The sequence below is a fragment of the Solanum lycopersicum genome, chromosome 8 (genome assembly GCF_036512215.1).
Source record: "Solanum lycopersicum chromosome 8, SLM_r2.1".
In the NCBI taxonomy this organism is placed as follows: domain Eukaryota; kingdom Viridiplantae; phylum Streptophyta; class Magnoliopsida; order Solanales; family Solanaceae; genus Solanum; species Solanum lycopersicum.
The window spans coordinates 25312728-25331530 of NC_090807.1; positions in this window are offsets into that span (position 1 = coordinate 25312728).

The following is an 18803-nucleotide window of genomic DNA, read 5'->3' on the forward strand; positions in this document are numbered from 1 at the left end:
CTGGTGGATAGTATTCAATTATGTTTATATTTGTGGATTTATGCCTATAGAGGCAAGTTCGAAGATTCTAAATTGATCTTCATATTTCATTTGCATTGAATATTCATTGATCATAGATAGGATCATCTTAATATGAATTTACCTAGAATTGATTTAATAGGAAGTATTTGGGCTGACAATGTTAGAATTGAGCCCTTATTATCAAGACTTGAATCACCTACTAATGACAGATTAATCAAATTACCATGAAATCTAGGTATAAAGAACAGATTAAAAAAGAAACCTTGAGTGTAGGGTTTGTGATCATATAGCTAGGGCTTTAGGGTGAGGCTAAGGTGATTACCTAGTGATTTTAAGGCTTTGATAGTAAAGTCTATAAGAGAATAGAAGTATAATAGGTTTGACTGTGATTAGAAGTCTATACTCACCTATCTAACTTATGAATGCTTACTAGATGAAAATGATAGAATCACTTAAACATGGATTGATTGCCAAGGAAATCTTTCCATGAGAGATGAGTGTTAAGAAAGGATTAACAAGTAAACCTTGGGGTTTATGCTTGGATCCAAGTAGATATTATCAATGAGATGGAGTGTCACACAGGAAAGGGTCCGGACTCCAAGAATAAAGGAGAGTCACACCTAGTTGATGTGAGGACTACCCAAGTTAAAGGGAGAACTCTTACGTAGTAAAATGTGGGTTTTCCCAAAGTTAGGTCTCATGAGATGGGATCCTTCACATTGTTGAGTCAAGGATTCCTAGTAGAGATCTCCATATCCTATTAACTAAGACATGCTTGAGAAGAATCTCATATTGTTCAAAGCATAATAAACTAAGACTTACTTAATGAAGTAACTCATAGTGTTCATGAGTAGATGAACTTAGACATATCAAAAGTGGCATCTCATAGTGTTCAAAAGTATAGATGGACTTGGACATGCTTAAGATAGTATCTCATAGGGTGACATACGTAAAGAAATATCTCCTAGGGTTTAACTTAATAATGAACTAAGATGTGCTTGAGAGAGAGTACCTCATAGTATTATAGACATAAATGGAGGAACTAGGTTCCAACCCAAGAAGAACTAGTAATAAGACCTAAAAGTAATACTTAGCATGATTAGTATTATTGGATGTTGTGAGTGCATTTTATAAAGTATGACATAGGGTCACTAAAGCGAAGCCTTGAGATAGGACTTGACTAGAGTTTCTTTTCCTAGTTATAGATGAATAAAGGTGAGAGATCCCTTAGTTAAGAAGAGTGAAGTTAATGAGGCCAAAGTAGGGTGGATATGACTAGAACGATTTCAAGGCTATGCTTAGTGTGAAGGGTATTATGGGATGTCTTTAATGCATTGCACAAGTGTGTCTTGGGGTTACTTAGAAGTATGGTATCCTTATGGCATAGAGAAGCTTTAGATTAGACCATGTATATAGACTATGTTAAGATGACATTAAAACCTAGGTCTTGACTATGAAGGTGTACTATGACCAAGAATGACCAAAGAGAGGTACTTAGCTTGGATGGTAGTATGGGATGTTATCCTTGCATTGCACAAGTATACTTTGAGGTGTCTTGTGAAGTAGTTCTCTTGTAATAAGAAAGACTTAGGGCTGGGGTGTTAGAGAACTTGATATGAATGTGATGTTTCTCATATGCTAATTAACTATGTCTTATGTTAACTTATGTTCTAGTGAAGCTTATGTTGGAGACTATGCTATGATGATGATGATTACGTTATGACTTTATTATTATCTCTTATGCTTATGTCTTGTAGTGACGAACAATTTGAGATGCTCTTATGATGTTGTGCTCGATTTCATACTTAGTATATTTGTACTAATGCATATTGCCTACATCCTAACCAAATGTAGGGTTGGAGCTTTAAGTTGATATTGGAGGCTAGAGTTTCAAGAATTTAAAATATTGAAGATCTTGGTGAGTCCTCATAGCTTCGAGGACAACATCCAATTACCTTTACGTCATTTACTTTTTATGTTTAAGACTTTGTATGGTCTGCGTCTCAAAGACTATTATTCTTGAGTATTAAGTAGATGGTTTGAGACAAAAGAGTTAGAAAAGACTTTTGTTTGCGATTTATGAAAATGACTTCGATTTATATCTTAAAATTTTTAAATTCTTCCATATTTTCTAATGTCTTATGTTATGAATATGCTAAGGGCTTGTATGAGACTCCTTCGAGGTGAAGTACGTCGTGTTATGACTTGGGGGTGCTCTCGGGTCGTGAAAACCAACTATAGTGGTGGTTCATCATACTTCGAGAATAATAGACTACTTTTTATTTTTAATCATTATTCAGTTTTAAGTTTTGTTAGAGTTAGCTTGGGGACATGTCTTAGCAACTCAACTCAATTAGAGGCTTTTCAAACATAGTAGCATAATCAGCTTGATTTGTTAAGTTTAATATTTCGGTTGTTACTAAACTCTTAATATATTTTATAAGACTATTTAGGTATTTTCCTCTTTCACTTATCCATGTTTTAGCTTCCATAGTACATGTTTCATTCAGTGATTTTGAGTATGCTTGATATATGCCTAATACAAGGCTAGCTTAGGATCAGTCGTAATCCTAAGTTCCGTGTTACGTCAAAGGGATACCTCAAGGCGTGACAACCTTGGATTTTATTATATTTAAGAACCCTAATAGAATTTGATGGCTACTATATAAAGTAATATAGGGAAGAGATGAAGCTCTAGAAATCAGATTTTTGTCAAAGTAAAAATAGTTGGAAAAAGCTCATAACCTTTTTAAGGGGACCTTCTTTGGCTAGCCTTCTCACTCATTTGGGTAATAATTTATCAAGTAGGTGATCCACCTACTTGGATTTTTATCTTGGGCCTTTTTGGACTTGAGAATATTTGGCTTTCATTGTCCATTTTCTCAATCATCGACTCAGCTTGGGCCAGATTAATGTAGATAGGTGGCAGTGTACTTCACCCAATAACGTGGTCAAAAGAGTCTTAGTAGGTTATGCACATATTCGGTCCATTGGGCTGGTCAATAAGTCAAAGTAGGTGATGCACTATTTGTCACCTACTAGCTTAGTTAACTCAAGTAAGCAGCTCAGTTATTTTATTTCATTTTCGAAATCTTACTTCCTTTTTCTTTAACTTAACACTTCACCTTAAACTTTAAGTTCAAAAATGTTCTGATTATCTCGGGTTTAAATGCTTTTGTCAGAGTTAACTTAGAGTACACATGTTGAAGTGTGTAAGGCAAACAACACCGTCCAATCTATTTTAAATCAACACTACTCATCTAAGAAATATGGTCATTACTTATTCCTTAAGTCTATATTAAATGTCATATGAATAGAAGTAGCATTTGGAGAATACAGTGTGTTACACTAAATGAAAATGGTGAATTATATGGAGATTTTCCTAGATTAGTATATAAATTTGCAGGAAAACAAGTTTCTTGCTAATTTTCATACTAATCCTAGGAAAATTTCAATCTAATTCATATTTTTATAGTACAATTAAATAACCATACATGCATTAAAACTCAAATTTAAAATATATGGAAAATATTATAAATTATGATTTTTCTGATATTAATAAAGTAACCACGTACTATAATATCAAATAATATTCAAGGAATTTAATTCTCAAAATTTAAACATCATAATTGTTTTAGAGGGAAACCAAGGGAGCAATTTTGATCAATCATAATCATGCATGCAGCGTTCCACTTTATGAGACAATAAGAAGTATTCTTATAGGAAACAACTATCCGAAATTGCACCTCTTAATTGATTGTCAAGTACCAATCAGATAACTTCAAATTTTAATTGAAATTTAAATAATTAAAAATATATAAATTATGATTTTTCTCATATTAATATGTAAATAAAATACACATGTACTAAAATATTATATATTTACATGCATCTTTCCACTTCATGAGGCAACGAGAAGTACTCTTCATTGCCAAGTAAACTCATCCGTTAGGTGTTTTCTTTCCCACCATTTGTCCCACGCACCTTTCCACGAACACTGGACGCGTTATTTAAATTGTACTTGAAATATCCATTACACTAAAAAAAAAAAAAGCCGTTACCGATTAGAATAAAAATTGATCCAAATATAAAATAAATTCATTAAATATATTGATTTTATATGAGTGTTTTATTTTGATTTTAAACTTTTAAAAATCAATAATATTTCATTTTGTTTGGGTTTGACATTGTTCAAAAATATTTAATTCTAGAACTGATAAAAATATATACATATGTTTTATCATCATACATTCATAGTATATTGTTTCTATACACATTCTTAAATATATTATATATGTTTTCATTAAAATTTATTTTAATTTATTTTGTTGATTTCATGTATATGAGAATCTTGGCAATTCTTGATACAAGTAGGAATTTCATTGTCTTTTCTTTCTAGGCCAAAATGATGAAATTTGAAACTTTATTTACAATAAATTTAGTGACAGGAAATTTGATAATGTTACTTGCTCTATTTATTTTTTTGTTTTGAATGAATCATTGTATTTTTTCTTTATGTCGAATGAAAGGCTTCTTTTAAAAATTGTATATAGTTGCTAACTGAAAAATTGAATAATCAATGATAATCAAACTAATAACTGTGTATTATTATTTGAATTGATTTAATTTTGTTAATTCAAAAACCCATTAAATAAATTTGATTTTATTTTAATCAATAATCAATTTAAATCGGCCGTACACACCCCAGTTATACCTAAATCTACTTGGTAGGTGTCTGCTCACATTATATGATAAAAATTGAAAAAAGTATTTATATTTTCTTTTAAAAATAAATTTATGAATTAGAATTGCGTTTGATCATGTAAATAAATTAGACTTATCATTTATTTTTGTGAGTAATGTGAAAAGGAAAAACTGAACTCGTTTATTGTTTTCTTTTAAACTATTTTGTAAATTCTAGAAATTTATCTTCTGGCTAAGTTCTAGATTCTTATAATAAAACGTATTCTTTTAAAGTATAACTTAATTAAAAAGGGGCAACTTTCACATATAGCAAACAAAAAATTCATATTTGTATGTTATAGTAAAGTTTGCATAATTGCGCTCCATAGCAAACATAAAACTGTATAATTCGCTATACATATATACAATTGTATAATTTGTTGGCCTAAATTGTATAATTCGTTGGTCTTTTTCGCTGCAATTGTGTAATTCGGTATCCTATTTTACTGCGATTGTATAATGCACAATTGTATAATTCGCTGCCTATTTCGCTGCAATATTTTTATAAAATTTGCTCTGCATACAGTTGAATCGAATTAAAATGCATGTATATTGCATAATTATAAGTGTATAGCAAGAAAATATATGAAAATAAATGTTTTTCTCTCGCTTTATACACAGAAACACAATATATACACTTTTGTTGTATAAAGCTAGAGAAAATTGTATTTCACTGCAATTGTAAAATTCGCCATTATATAATTCGTTGGACTTTTTCTCTGCAATATTTGAAGTAAAATATTTGTAAATTGTATAATTAAGTGTATAACACGAAGATATATATTTTTGCATGTGTATATACAATTTTATATCGCTTTATACAAAACAGAAACAGAATTTATACACTTCTGTGTATAAACAGAGAGAGGAGAGCAAGAATGGAGAGTGGCGAGCGAGATTTTTGGGAGAGAGACGTCTGGCAAACTTTAGCTCATGTTTGCTATGGAGCACACTTAGATCAAACCCTAGCTACTCCATTTATTTTAAATTATTAGTTTGCTATTATATACAATTTTCCCATTAAAAAAGGAAAAAATTTAGTTGTTTCCTTTTGCTACTTATAACAAAAAGTTTACCATTTTTTTATTTCTCTTATTTTTATATTAAAAAGTAAAATCAATTAGGAAAATGATCTAATAATAATAAAAAAAGTCATAAATCAATTTGAATTTTTTGAAAATTTAAAAATCAAATATTAATTTAGAATATTTTTTGCCTTTTTATAATAACAGAGGCATGTGTGGGCATTCTTGTAACTGTGAAAATACATGTGTGACACTTATTTATATATATATATATATATATATATATATATCGAAACAAATGGAGAAATCATACATAAGTACTTAGAAACCTTTTTAGGAGAATCCACTAAAGCATTATGGGAAGTCTATAAGGTAGAGTTCCCATAAGATTTTCAATATTTGGTATCATTAGGACCAAAATTCATACAATTTTACGAATAAAATTCATACACTAATAACAGGAGAAGACCCTAATAGTGGATTAGTAACATTACAAAAAAAAATGCGGTAATAAAATTAGAACAGTTAAGTTTAAGTAACTAGTACCACATAAAGAAATTCTTAAATGATTATTTTTACTACTATACAATTAGTGATAATGCTTTCGATCAAGATCTAGAAAAAAAGTTATTTAATAAATTGCTTGGATCTTTAGGAAGAGAAATAGAAGACAAATGGAGTAAACGAGAAGGAGTATTACAAAATCCTCAGGCTAAATGGTCAATAGGACATAGAATACAACATATAATGGAAATACTACACGAAAAGTCCATGCACCTACATATACAAAAATAATTAAAACAAAATGAGATGAATTTCTTTAAAGATGTAATATACACTGCACAAAGCTATGATAAAGAACAATAGAAAAGAAAAAAGTATAAAAAGTATAAACCACAATATAATAAAAGATATAGTAAGAAAGGATATTTTCTTAGAAAATCTTCGGCTAGAAAACCATATCTAAATAGAGATAGACATGTTAGAATACATAACAGATAGAAACTATAAAAATAAGCTAGAATGCTCCACATGTGAAAGTATAGAACATATAGCAAATATTTGTCATGTCACGATCTAAATCGAGCCGCGAGTGGCACCCACACTTATCCTCCTATGTGAGCGAACCAACCAATCTAAACCCCAATCATTTACCAATAATACACAGAAAATAATGCGGAAGACTTAAAACTCATTAATAAAAATAGATTAATAACTTCTAAAACTCAAACACTTATTATTATCCCCAAAATCTAGAAGTCATCATCACAAGAACATCTATCTCAAATTACTAAATTTAAGAGTATCTAAGAAGCTAAAATAAGTAAAAAGCTAGTCCATGCCGGAAGTTCAAGGCATCAAGACATGAAGAGAAAGACCCAGTCCAAGCTAGAAGCATTAGCTCACCCTGAAATCCGGTGTAATGAAGACTGTTTAGAGTTGCGGTTGAGTTGAAGATTATGGCACGTTTGTTGCACTCCACAAATAAATCAAGAAAAACAAATACAAGTAGGGGTCAGTACAAAACACGGGTACTGAGTAGATATCATCGACCAACTCAAAATAGAAAACAGTATATATCAGATAATATCATAAATCAATTACAATACTCAATCTGTAGCAACAACATGTACAAGAATCTTTGATAAATAACGTCAAGTACACTCATGAGGACTCAAGCCTCCATATCATACTCATTTGGAAACTAGGTTCTTTTCGTTCGAATTTATTAACATAAATTCAAGATTCATTATCTTTATTCCCCTTGTGTCGGTACGTGACACTTCGCTCCCCTACTACTATGTGTCGGAACGTGACACTCCGATCCCCTAATTCTACGGTCGGTTCGTGACACCCGATCCCCTAATTCTACGTGTCGGTTCGTGACACCCGATCCTCTAATTCTACGTGTCAGTTCGTGACACCCGATCCCCTAATCCTACGTGTCAGTTCATGACACCCGATCCCCTAATTCTACGTGTCGGTTCGTGATACCCGCTCCACTAATCTCGTTCTATTAATTCATCAAGCCTTCTCTTATACCAAGGCATCATCAATCTCATTACTTTAGTTCATCAAGCCTTCTTTTATACCAAGGCATCATCAATAACAAGGTACATTTAGGATTAGAGATTCAATAGACTCATCATGCTTATTCATCACAATTATAAAATCACATCATGTAAGCACACAATTAAGCATATCAAAGGTTTTATAATACTACCAACACATATCATTCGCTATTAAGAGTCTACTACGAATAGCATAAAAACCATAACCTACCTCCACCGAAGATTCGTGATCAATCAAGCAAATTCCCCAAGCTTGTGTTTCCTCTTCGTTCGTATCTCTCTCGATCGTTTCTCTTTCCCTCTCCTTGTTCTTTCTATTTTTCTTATTCAAACCCTCTTTATTTTACCCTAATTAGCATATAATTAAGTATAAAAGATGATGAATTAACCCATTAATTAATTCAAGGTTATCTCTTTTAACCCTCAAGTAGTTAAATTATCAACATTAACCCAATAAATTTATAATTATAGCAGGAATAGCACAAAATGTCCCTTAAAACATTTAAAGAAATCCGACCTCGTCTGGGATTACGCAGTCTGTGACGGGCCGTCGTGACTGCGACGGTCCGTCCTGCTGCTTCCGTCACAGAGTTCAGAGACTCGTTTTATTAAAGAGTCTGTGACGGCCCGTCATGCTTGTGACGGTCCGTCCTGTCATTTCGTCGCGAAGTTCAGAGAGCCGATTTCAGTACCCAAATTTTAGAATTCTAAGTGTTTTGGAACGAGACCCCCTCGACGGTCCGTTGTGCCCATGACGGTCCGTCATGGGATCCGTCGTCTCAGCTAGTTTTTCCAGAAGTAAATCTGCTGCTCAAAACAACTAAATAGGTCGTTACAATAGATACCAATTTACCCATCGTTCGTCCTCGAACGATCACAAGAAGAAAAACAAGGGCGAAAAGGAGTACCTGAATTTGTGAACAAGTGTGGGTATGTTTCTTGCATATCAGCCTCTTTCTCCCAAGTAGATTCTTCAACCGGCCGATTCTTCCATTGAACTTTGATAGATGCAATTTCCCTTGACCGCAACTTGCGAACTTCTCAATCTAAAATAGCAAGAGGCTCTTCCTCATAAGACAAATTCTCATCAAGCAAGACTGAATCCCAATGAATAATATAGTTTCCATCCCCATGGTATCTTTTCAACATAGACACATGGAATACCGGATGCACCCCTGACAGTCCAGGGGGCAAGGCTAATTCATAAGCTACCTCCCCCACGTGCTTCAGAACTTCGAAGGGACCAATATACCTCAGACTAAGCTTACCTCGCTTACCAAACCGCATCACCCCTTTCATGGGTGAAACCTTCAGCAAGACTTGCTCACCTTCCATAAACTCCAAGTCTCTAACTTTCCGATCTGCATATTCCTTTTGCCTACTTTGAGCCTCTAAAAGCTTTTCTTGAATGCATTTCACCTTGTCTAAGGATTCCTCAGAAGGTCGGTACCCCTAGGTCTAACCTCGAATGCATCAAACCACCCAATGGGAGACCTACATCTTCTCCCATACTATGCCTCGAATGGGGACATATCAATACTTGAGTGATAGCTATTGTTGTATGAGAACTCTGCTAAGGGTAAGAAGTTATCCCAATGACCATCAAATTCTATCACACATGCACAAAGCATATCCTCCAACACTTGAATCGTTCGCTCAGACTGACCATCAGTCTGAGGATGGAACGCAGTACTAAGGTCCAACCTAGTACCCAATTCCGCATGCAATGTTTTCCAAAACTTAGAAGTAAAATGCGTACCTCTATCCGATATGATGGAGAGTGGAACCCCATGCAATCGAAAAACTTCTGAGATGTAATGTTTAGCTAACTTCTCTGCATTGTAGGTCACCTTGATCGGAATGAAGTGAGCAGACTTAGTTAACCTATCAACAATTACCCAAATGGAGTCATACTTACCCATTGTCTTGGGGAGACCAACCACGAAGTCCATTGCAATTCTTTCCCACTTCCATTAGGAATAGGCATTCTCTGAAGTGTGCCTCCAGGCCTTTGGTGTTCATACTTTTCTTGCTGATAATTTGGACATTTGGCAACAAACTCCACAATGTCACGTTTCATTCTACTCCACCAAAAATGTTGCTTTAGGTCACGATACATCTTGGTTGCACCAGGATGTATAGAGTACCTTGAACTATGAGCCTCTGTCAGAATAGTGTTGATCAAGTCATCAACGCGGGGTGCACATACCCTTTCCTTGATTCTCAAAACACCTTCCTCATCGATTGTTGCTTCTTTAGCCTCTCCTCGCAACACTTTATCTCGGATCCGGATCAATTTCTCATCATTAAACTGCTTTCCCTTAATCTTGTCAAGAAAGGAAGATCTTGCCTCCATACAAGCCAACAATCCTCCCTTCTCATTTACTTCTAACCTCATAAAGTCGTTAGCCAGAGTCTGAATCTCTCTAGCCAATGGGCGTCTAGAAACTTGTAAGTAGGATAAACTACCCATGCTCCCTGCTTTTCTACTTAAGGTGTCTGCCACAACATTAGCCTTTCCCGGATGATACAAGATAGTGATGTCGTAGTCCTTCAGTAGTTCCATCCATCTCCTCTGTCTTAAGTTCAAATCTTTCTGAGTAAAGACGTACTGTAGGCTACGATGATCCGTGTAGACTTTACACTTAACCTCATATAAATAATGTCTCCAATGCTTTAATGCAAACACTACCGCAGCCAACTCCAAATCATGGGTCGGATAGTTACGTTCATGCACCTTTAATTGCCTCGAAGCATAAGCAATTACATTCTTCTCTTGCATTAGTACTGCACCCAATCCTGAATAGGATGCATCACAATAGACAATGAAATTCTTACCTTCCACGGGCAAGGTGAGAATTGGTGCAGTAGTCAACAAAGTCTTGAGCTTCTAAAAGCTTTCTTCACACTCGTCTGACCATACGAATGGAACATTCTGTTTAGTCAAGCTTGTTAATTGGGAAGCAATAGAAAAGAACCCCTTGACAAATCGGCGGTAGTAGCTAGCTAAACCAACAAAACTCCTTACTTCGGACACATTAGTAGGTCTTACCCAATTCCTCACTGTTTCAATCTTAGATGGATCCACCATCACTCCATCCTTAGAAACCACATGTCCCAAGAAGGACACTGAATCTAGCCAAAACTCACACTTGGAGAATTTGGCATAAAGCTTTTTCTCCCTCAACATTTCTAATACAATCCTCAAGTGCTCCTCATGTTCCTTCTTGCTCTTTGAGTATACCAATATATCATCGATGAATGCGATGACAAAGAGATCCAGATATGGCTTAAAAATCCAATTCATCAAGCTCATGAAAGCAGCAGGGGCATTCGTAAGCCCAAAAGACATTACTAAGAACTCATAATGCCCATATCTGGTCCGAAAAGAAGTCTTGGGCACATCCGTTGCCCGTATTTTCAATTGATGGTAACCATATCTCAAGTCGATTTTTGAGAAGGTACAAGCACCTTGTAACTGATCGAACAAATCATCGATGCGACGAAGAGGATACTTGTTCTTAAATGTTACCTTATTCAGTTTTCTGTAGTCTATGCACATCCGAAAGCTTCCATCCTTCTTCTTCACAAACAATACAGGATCACCCCAAGGAGATGCACTTGGTCTTATCAAGCCCTTTCCTAACAATTCTTAAAGTTGAGCCTTTAGCTCTCTCAACTCCACGGGAACCATTCTATAAGGGGGTATAGAAATGGGGCGAGTACCCGGTTCAAGATCAATGAAGAAGTCAATATCTCTATCCGGTGGCATACCAGGAAGGTCTGCGGGAAACACATCTAGAAACTCACGATCTATCGAAACCGACTCGATTGAAGGTACTTGGGTAGTGTCATCCCTGAGATGTGCCAAGAAAGCTAAAAACCCCTTACTAACCATCCCCTTAGCACGAAGAAAGGAGATGATACGAACTGCAGTGGAAGTTTAGTCGCCCTCCCACACTAACGGATCTGTCCCAGGCTTGGCTAACGTCACATTTTAGCATTACAATCCAAGATCGCAAAATTCGGAGAAAGCCAAGTCATACCCAGAATTACATCAAAACCAACCATTTATAAGATAACCAAGTCTACATAAGAATTGCTCCCCACAAAAGTCACCAGACCAGACCTATATATTTTTTCAACTATCACAGACTCACCCACCGGAGTAGAAACACGAATAGGCATGTCAAGCAATTCACAATGTAAATTAAGACCATTTGCAAATGAGGAAGATACATAAGAAAATGTGGATCCAGGATCAAACAATACAGAAGCCATGCAATCAGAAACCAAAAGATTACCTGTGATGACAGCATCAGATGTCTCCGCTTCAGATCTCCCAGGGAAAGCATAACAATGGGCCCTATCACCAGTATGCCCATTGCCCCTACCATGTTGTGCTGTAGTGGATCCAGTTTGCCCGTTACCCTGGCTGTTTTGGTGACCACCATTACCTCGGCCACCGCGTTCTCCAGAATAACGGCCTCTACCATGACCAACTCTACCTCTAGCTATTGGGGGTCTATAACTCTGTTTTGGACAATTACTCCTAATATGCCCAGTCTCCCCACATCCATAACAATCCCTGAAGTCAAGCATAGGTCTCTTAGAGAAGTGTTGAACGGTCTGAGGCGGACCCCCAACTACAGTCTGTAGTGAAGACTGAATTGGTCGGACTGAGTAACCTCCTGAACCCTATCCTCTAGAGTAAGAACCATTAAACTCACCTCCCTTTCAAAACCTTTTTGATGTCGATGCTGTGGTGAAGTCATCTGGCTTCACTCCTTCCACCTCTATTACAAAGTCTACCACTTCTTTAAAGGATTTTGCCGTAGCCGCTACCTGTAAGGCTGAAATCCACAGTTCTGACCTCAACCCTTTCACAAAACGGCGAATCCGCTCTTGTGGACTGAAACAAAGTTGGGTGGCAACCGAGATAATGCACGAAACTTAGCCTCATATGCAGTAACCGACATCCTACCTTGCTCTAGGCTAAAAAACTCATCTCTTTTCCTATCCCTCAAAGTCCGGGGGATATACTTCTCCATAAACAAGCTAGAGAATGATGCCCAAGTCATAGGTGGTGCCTCTGTTGGTTGACACTCAACATGTGACCGCCACCACATTTTGGCATTCCCTTGAAACTGATAAGTCACAAACTCAACACCAAACCGTTCTACTATACCCATCGTGTGTAGTAGCTCATGAAAGTCAACCAGAAAATCGTAGGCATCCTCAGATTCAGCACCCTTGAAGACTGGAGGTTTTAATTTCAAGAACTTACTGAAAAGTTCATGCTGGTCATTTGTCATTATAGGCCCTGTAGTCAGACGAGGAAACGTGCCTATTTCCAATGAGGCATCCATGCGAAGAGCCACAGTAGCCGCATGTTGTACCTCCGGAACCGGAGGTGCTGGTGCAGAAAACACTGGAGGTGTCTGGCCCTGATCAGATAACCCGCTAAGATAAGCAAGAACCTAATTGATCATCTCTGGGGTAGGTTGGGGTGGCAATTCCTCATTCTGCACTTGTTCATTCTCCCCATCCTCACCCTCTCTTACCACTTCCTCAGTTGGTGGAGGAGTCACCGCCCTAGTACCAGATGGGCTAGGTGCTTGTCCTCTTCCTCAAGAGGACGTCCTCCCACGACCTCTTCCATGGCCTCTTGCTACTACTCCTCTTCGAGCTACAGCCCCAGTGGCTGGCTCAGACGCTTCTTGTCTTGCCGGTGTTGGTGTTGGCGCAGTCATTGATCTAGTTTTAACCATCTGCGAAATAGAGTGAAGATGGTCAGATACCAATTTGTATCACCTAGATACCAATTGGACTCAAGTAATAGCACGAACGAAAGAAAGAAAGAATGGAATTTTCCTAAAGTCTTATAGCCTCTCAAAGAAAAGCAAAGGCGTCCCCCTACCGTTCCTTAAGACTCTACTAGACTCGTTCTTGTGTGATGAGACCAACGAACCTAATGCTCTGATTCCAAGTTTGTCACGACCCAAATCGAGCTACGAGTGGCACCCACACTTATCCTCCTATGTGAGAGAACCAACCAATCTAAACCCCTATCATTTACCAATAATAAACAGAAAATAATGCGGAAGACTTAAAACTCATTAATAAAAATAGATAAATAACTTCTAAAACTCAAACACTTGTTATTATCCCCAAAATCTGGAAGACATCATCACAAGAACATCTATCTCAAATTACTTAATCTAAGAGTATCTAAGAAGCTAAAATAAGTAAAAAGCTAGTCCATGCCGGAAGTTCAAGGCATCAAGACATGAAGAGAAAGACCCAGTCCAAGCTAGAAGCATTAGCTCACCCTGAAATCCGGTGTAATGAAGACTGGCTAGAGTTGCGGTTGAGTTGAAGATGACGGCACGTTTGCTGCACTCCACAAATTAATCAAGAAAAACAAATACAAGTAGGGGTCAGCACAAAACACGGGTACTGAGTAGATATCATCGACCAACTCAAAATAGAAAACAGTATATATCAGATAATATCATAAATCAATTACAATACTCAATCTGTAGCAACAACATGTACAAGAATCTTTGATAAATAACGTCAAGTACACTCATGAGGACTCAAGCCTCCATATCATACTCATTTGGGAACTAGGTTCTTTTCGTTCCAATTTATTAACATAAATTTAAGATTCATTATCTTTATTCCCCTTGTGTCGGTACGTGACACTCCGCTCCCCTACTACTATATGTCGGAACGTGACACTCTGATCTCCTAATTCTACGTGTCGGTTCGTGACACCCGATCCCCTAATTCTACGTGTTAGTTCGTGACACCCGATCCCCTAATTCTACGTGTCGGTTCGTGACACCCGATCCCCTAATTCTACGTGTCGGTTCGTGACACCCGCTCCACTGATCTCGTTCTATTAATTCATCAAGCCTTCTTTTATACCAAGGCATCATCAATAACAAGGTACATTTAGGATTAGAGATTCAATAGACTCATCATGCTTATTCATCACAATTATAAAATCACATCATGTAAGCACACAATTAAGCATATAGAAGGTTTTATAATACTACCCAACATATATCATTCGTTATTAAGAGTCTACTACGAATAGCATAAAAACCATAACCTACCTCCATCGAAGATTCGTGATCAAGCAAGCAAATTCTCCAAGCTTGTGTTTCCTCTTCGTTCGTATCTCTCTCGATCGTTTCTCTTTCCCTCTCCTTGCTCTTTCTATTTTTCTTATTCAAACCCTCTTTCTTTTACCCTAATTAGCATATAATTAAGTATAAAAGATGATGAATTAACCCATTAATTGATTCAAGGTTATATCTTTTAACCCTCAAGTAGTTAAATTATCAACATTAACCCACTAAATTTATAATTATAGCAGGAATAGTCCAAAACGTCCCTTAAAACATTTAAAAAAATCCGACCCCGCCTGGGATTACGCAGTCTGTGACGGGCCGTCGTGACTGCGACAGTCTGTCCTGCTGCTTCCATCACAGAGTTCAGAGACTCGTTTTATTAAAGAGTCTGTGACGGCCCGTCATGCTTGTGACGGTTCGTCCTGTCATTTCGTCGCGAAGTTCAGAGAGCCAATTTCAGTACCCAAATTTCAGAATTCTAAGTGTTTTGGAACGAGACCCCCTCGATGGTCCGTCGCGCCCATGAAGGTCCGTCGTGGGATCTGTCGTCTCAGCCAGTTTTTTCAGAAATAAATCTGCTGCTCAAAACGACTAAACAGGTCGTTACATGTCCTAAAAGGTATAACACAAAAACTAGAAATGCTCAATTAATAGAAAAATTTAATGAAGTATTATAAAATGTAGACGAAATTCATATGTCAGTTAATGAAAGTATTTACTCTATAGTAAGTATTGATGTAGAAGAACAACTAAAGGAGAAAGCTCCTCCAATTCAGAAGGAGAAGAACTAATTAATGAAATAGTATTAGAAGACCTGAATTTAGAAGATTTAAAAGTTAACTTTATGAACATAGTAGAATGCGAACATAATTTCGAAAAGGACACAGGTCTAGATAGCAATTCATGTTGTTGGTACAAATGGTATCCTAGCAAAAATAAAATAGCTAAATGTAATAAATGTTTTAAAGAAGGATGCATCACTTGCATAGAAAGCCAACTAGGACTAGGACTAATAATCCAAAATATATATATATATATATATATATAAAATGAACTCTTAATAAACCTTAAAGTATTAGTTTTAGAAACAAATGTAAAGGAATTAGAGGAAAGAATAATAAGATTTGAAAAGGGAAAGCAAATTGAATAACTGTCATCAATAGACAATCAAGAATTAATGAATAAAGAATTTAACACCTTAATATGTAATGAAGATAAAAAAAATACTGTTAAAGTATTAACAAGACTTCAATTAGGAGAATACGAAATCGAAACCTTAGGATTGATAGATACGGGATGTACTAACAGCATCCTTAACAAGAAAATAGTACCTACTGAACTAATAAAAAATCTTAGCAAAGAAGCTTGCAGCCATGCAAATGGACGGAACACATAATGTATACAGACACTATATAGATAAAGCATAGGTTAGTTTTTTAAACACATATTCAGAATTCTATAAATCTACTTGTAAAATGGATAAAATATGGGTAAGAGACTTGAATATAAGTTTAGATTTTGTATTAGGATTAGATTTTATATTATATAATAAAGGAGGCACTATTACAACAAGTGATGGAATAATTTTCTAAAAAGCATCACTCATACATCGATTTTAACTACTAAATCTAATACTAAAATAAGACACAAATTAAAAGAAAAATGTTGTGATAATTGTGAAAATAATTCAACATGCACTAAAATAGGTTGTAATATAATATCTTAAAATTTATCAGAAATAGAAGAGTTAGAAGATTTAGATGAGTGAGATAAAAATTATGTCTTAATAGAAATGGCAATAGAATTATATAATTTCAAAACAAGAATTCAGAAAATAGGACAAATACAAAATCAACAAGACTTAGAAAACATTATAAAAAATCTAGATCAAGGAGAAATAATAGGTGAAAATCCTTTAAAACATTGGAAAAATAACAAAATTGTGTGTAAACTAGACATTATAAATCCCGAATATAAAATAAAAATCGCTGGGATAGAAGCAAATAATCAAGATTTAGAAGATTTTAGTATACAAATTAAAGAATTATTAGAGTTAGGAGTAATAAAAAGATCAATCTCAAAACATAGATCGGCAACATTTATGGTAAGAAATAATAATGAAATAGTTAGAGTAAAAGCTAGAATGGTAATAAATTATAAAAGATTAAACGATAACATTAGAACAGACGAATACAAATTACCCAATAAACTAGAACTAATAAATAGAATACAAGGCAAAAGAATATTTAGTAAGTTTGATTGTAAATCAGGATATTGGCAGATAAAAATGGACCCGCATAGTATTGAATGGATAGATTTTACATGTCCAGAAGGACATTTTGAATGGTTAGTCATGTCATACTGTCTAAAAATTACGCCTCGAAGTTTTCAAAGAAAAATGGATGAAATATTTGGAGAATACAAAAGATTTGTTCTAGTATATGTAGATGATGTATTAGTCTTTAGTAAAGATATAGAAAGAATACTTAGGACATTTACAGATGGTGTTTAGGTTATTTGTTAATAATGGGATAATAATTGGTAAAAAAAATGGAACTATCTAAGAACTACATAATTTTTTTAGAAATTACATTAGGGGAAGGAATATTAAACAACAATCTCATATAGCCAAAAAAAAAACCTTAGATATTTCCGATAGATTAAATAGTTTAAAAGATCTACAAAAATTTTAGGAATTATTAAATACGCCAGACCATTTATTAAAGATTTAGAAAAACTTGGAGGACCATTATACACTAAGACAGGAATCAAAGGACAGAGAAATTTTAATATAGAAGATATAAATAATACAGGATAAAATAAAAAATAATCTTGATCTTAATATGTCTTTAGAATCATATTACTTAATTATTGAAACAGATGATAGTTTAGAAGGATGGGGAGCAATATTAAAAGCTAGACCTCATAAATATAGTCCTGACAAAGAAGAAAGAATATGTGACTGTCAAAGCGAAAAATATAAAGAAAAAGGAAATAAAGCTAATATAGACAATTAAATCTTAGCTATAATATATGGCCTAAATAGTTTTTGAATATATATTTTAAACAAATTAGAGATATTGGTAGGGACAGACTGTGAGGCCATAGTAAAATTTAATCAAAAAATTAATGATAAAAGTAGTAGCAGAAGACGATGGTTAAATTTTTTAGATACTATATCTATTTATCAATCTATAGTATTTGAGCATATAAAAGAAAATGATAATTATATAGATGATCAATTAAGTAGATTACTAATAAAAGTTCAATTTTTACAAAATGAGACAATTACTATAACAAAAGGGTAAAAGAGTTCAACCTTCAACCCAGACTATGCAGACTCTTACAAACAGACAATGTTTTTAAATTACCATTTTAGACCTCTAGACAAAATTGATGATGTCAAAATAGAAAGGCTACAGTTTGAACAACAAAACTTAATAACATATGAACGGTCCAACTAGATATTCAGACATTTACCTAATTTTCAACTAGACAAACAGCAAACATGCTTCACAGATAATATATGGATAGCGCATATTAAAAAGACACTAAATATTTAATTGTTGTTTTAAATGTTTTAGGATATTATTTTACTAACAAAAATAAGAAAAATAAATTTAAATATTATGTGGTAATTCATGGTAAAACAAATGGTGTTTTTCATACAAGGATAAAAGTTTTAGACTCTATAAAAGGTTTTCAAAAATCTCTTTTTAAAGGTTTTAATGACTTTAAGGAAGCTTTAGACTATGCTAGAGAGATATTACGACCAAATTACTATATTTAGACAAAACCCA